The sequence below is a fragment of the Temnothorax americanus genome, unplaced genomic scaffold (genome assembly GCF_048541705.1).
Source record: "Temnothorax americanus isolate GAGA-0224 unplaced genomic scaffold, ASM4854170v1 Scaffold326, whole genome shotgun sequence".
NCBI lineage: Eukaryota > Metazoa > Arthropoda > Insecta > Hymenoptera > Formicidae > Temnothorax > Temnothorax americanus.
This window is the reverse complement of record NW_027509471.1, coordinates 7,501-10,635: the sequence shown is the minus strand read 5'-3', so window position 1 is coordinate 10,635 and position 3,135 is coordinate 7,501. Positions and strand designations below refer to the sequence as shown.

Genomic DNA, 3,135 nt, shown 5'->3' with positions numbered 1-3,135 from the left:
TCAACTTGTTGAACTGCAGGACACATAAACATCGACGTTTCGAAAGAACATTGCCTTCCACTGATACGATACCCGGACTACGCCTGGCTGAGGGTCGTTTCAATATACCGACATACTGCTTGCGCCCTTGGCGCGTACGACGGCTACGGCGCTTAGCGATAAGCGCCCGAAGCTTCGACGCGCGTACGGACGTACGAGCGAATCGTTGGACGTTCGCCACGAGTGTTGTGCTAGATCTCCTCTCTCTTTACGAGAGAGCGAGTTTGTCTCCACGCACTTGGGCGTCGTCCGAAATGATAGGGGAGAGATGTGACTGAGCGGTTAAACGCGCGTGACGGTGTCGTCGCGCCGCCGCAGGCCGTCGCCGCCGCCGTCCGGAGACGCTCGTCTCTCGGAGCTGCTGTGGCTTTTTGCGCGGCGCCGATGCGCCACGTCGCGCCGCGATCACACACGTAGCGGTGTATCGGGCGAGCCGACCGCGTGAACCGAGTCCACGAAAGTTGTGTAACAACTTAGAGGTTAGGACCGGCACCGTCGTCGTGTACTCGTCGAACGACCGCGGTGTGTTTGTGTATCGTATCGCAACACCGTCTATCCTGTCCCCCCTGTCGTGTTGCGCAACGACGACGACGAAACCGGCGCGTCTCGTCGCGCGTGCGTATAATATGATATATTTTGATTTCGACGACCTCAAGCAGGCGAGATTTACCCGCTGAATTTAAGCATATTATTAAGCGAGAAAAGAAACTAACTAGATTTCCTTAGTAGCGGCGAGCGAACAGGAAAGAGCCCAGCACCGAATCCCCGCGGTTTCCGCCGCGGGAAATGTGGTGTTGGGAGGGTCTGCTTATCCCGAGCGTCGCGCCGCGTTCAAGTCCAGCTTGAATGGGGCCATTTACCCGCAGAGGGTGCCATGGCCGTAGCGACCGGTGCGCGTCTCGGGAGGGATCTCTCCTTAGAGTCGGGTTGCTTGAGAGTGCAGCTCTAAGCGGGTGGTAACTCCATCTAAGGCTAATACGACCACGAGACCGATAGCGAACAAGTACCGTGAAGGGAAAGTTGAAAAGAACTTTGAAGAGAGAGTTCAAGAGTACGTGAAACCGTTCAGGGGTAAACCTAAGAAACCCAAAAGATACGAACGGGGAGATTCATCGTCAGCGACGCTGCTTCGCGTCGGTGGGGCGATGTCCCGCGCGGTCCTCGCGGCTCGCGCGCGGGCACGCTGCCGTGCGTTCGAACGTCCGTGCGTTCGTCGTCGTGCACTTCTCCCCTAGTAGAACGTCGCGACCCGCTGGTGTCGGTCTATACGGCCCGGTGTGCGGTGACTGACGCGTCGTCGGTAAAACGGCACGCGTCAAAACCCCCGTTTGCTTGGCCGGGCTGCCCGGCGGTACAACTCAAGGTTATCCAGGCCGCAACGTTTTCGTATGAAACGCGCTCGCGCGCGCCCTTTCACCTCGGTGTGCGAGCGCGTGTGGTGTCGCGCTAATTGGTTGTGCGTCGAGGGCCGTCGCAAGCGCGGCGCCACGGTACACGGAGGCTAACGGACCTCGTGCCGTCACCGGTCCTGGCCCGCGGTTGGTCGTACGGTTACCTTCGACAGGCCTGCGTAACGTTCCATCCACTCTAACCCCGGGCCTCTTCATCGGGTGTTCGGCGGCGGCGGGTGGGACCGATACCGGTCGGCGACGCTACTGCTTTGGGTACTCTTAGGACCCGGTCTTGAAACACGGACCAAGGAGTCGAACATGTACGACGAGTCATTGGGACTTGAGCTAGATACCTAAGGCGTAATGAAAGTGAAGGTCGGCCCTGGTTGTCGACCGAGGGAGGATGGGCCCGCGTCGCGATGCGGCTCCGCACTCCCGGGGGCGTCTCGTTCTCATCGCGAGAAGAGGCGCACCCATAGCGTACACGTTGGGGACCCGAAAAGATGGTGAACTATGCCTGGTCAGGGACGAAGTCAGGGGAAACCCTGATGGAGGTCCGTAGCGATTCTGACGTGCAATCGATCGTCGGAACTGGGTATAGGGGCGAAAGACTAATCGAACCATCTAGTAGCTGGTTCCCTCCGAAGTTTCCCTCAGGTAGCTGGCACTCGGCCGTTCCGCACGGAACGCGCGCGAGTCGCATCTGGTAAAGCGAATGAATTAGAGGCCTTGGGGCCGAAACGACCTCAACCTATTCTCAAACTTTTAAATGGGTGAGATCTCTGGCTTTCTTGAATTATGAAGCCACGAGCATCTTTTTGACGGATCAGAGTGCCAAGTGGGCCATTTTTGGTAAGCAGAACTGGCGCTGTGGGATGAACCAAGAAAACGCAGAGTTAAGGGCGCCCACTCGACGCTCATGGACACCATGAAAGGCGTTGGTTGCTTAAGACAACAGGACGGTGGCCATGGAAGTCGGAATCCGCTAAGAGTGTGTAACAACTCACCTGCCGAAGCAACTAGCCCTGAAAATGGATGGCGCTGAAGCGTCGAGCCTATACTCTGGCCGTCAGCGGCAAGTGGGGGCGGTCGTCCGCGCCGGTGGTTCGGAGTTCGCTCTCTCTGCCGCGCCGGCGCCGCCACGAAGCCCTGACGAGTAGGAGGGGTCGCGGCGGTGTGCGCAGAAGGGTCTGGGCGCGAGCCTGCCTGGAGCCGCCGTCGGTGCAATCTTGGTGGTAGTAAGCAAATACTCCAGCGAGGCCTGGAGGACTGACGTGTGAGAAGGTGTTTCGTGTGAACAGCCGTTTGCACCGAGTCAGTCGATTCTAAGCCCTAGGAGAAATTCTATGTCAATGACGGCGTACGATACTCGAGTGTTGTTGTTTGCGCTCACGGGGGGGCACAACACACACACAGTGTGGGTTGTTTGTGTGACCCCGTTGGAGGTTGATGAGACGAGAGACACACGCCCCGTCGGGCGAAAGGGAATCCGGTTTCCTATTCCTGAACCCGGCAGCGGCACCGCATACAATTCGTGCCCTCGTTAGTGTGTTCGTCAGGGTAACCCAAAATGACCTGGAGACGCCGTCGGGAGATCCGGGAAGAGTTTCTTTTCTGTATAAGCGTTCGAGTTCCCTGGAAACCTCTAGCAGGGAGATAGGGTTTGGAACGCGAAGAGCACCGCAGTTGCGGCGGTGTCCGGATC

At 58.1% G+C, this 3,135-nt stretch overlaps 1 pseudogene; it reads left to right on the top strand.

The window, feature by feature from the left end:
• Positions 1-685: 685 nt before the first annotated feature.
• LOC143901249 (large subunit ribosomal RNA) overlaps positions 686-3,135 on the top strand; it is a 4,783-nt pseudogene continuing 2,333 nt past the window's right edge.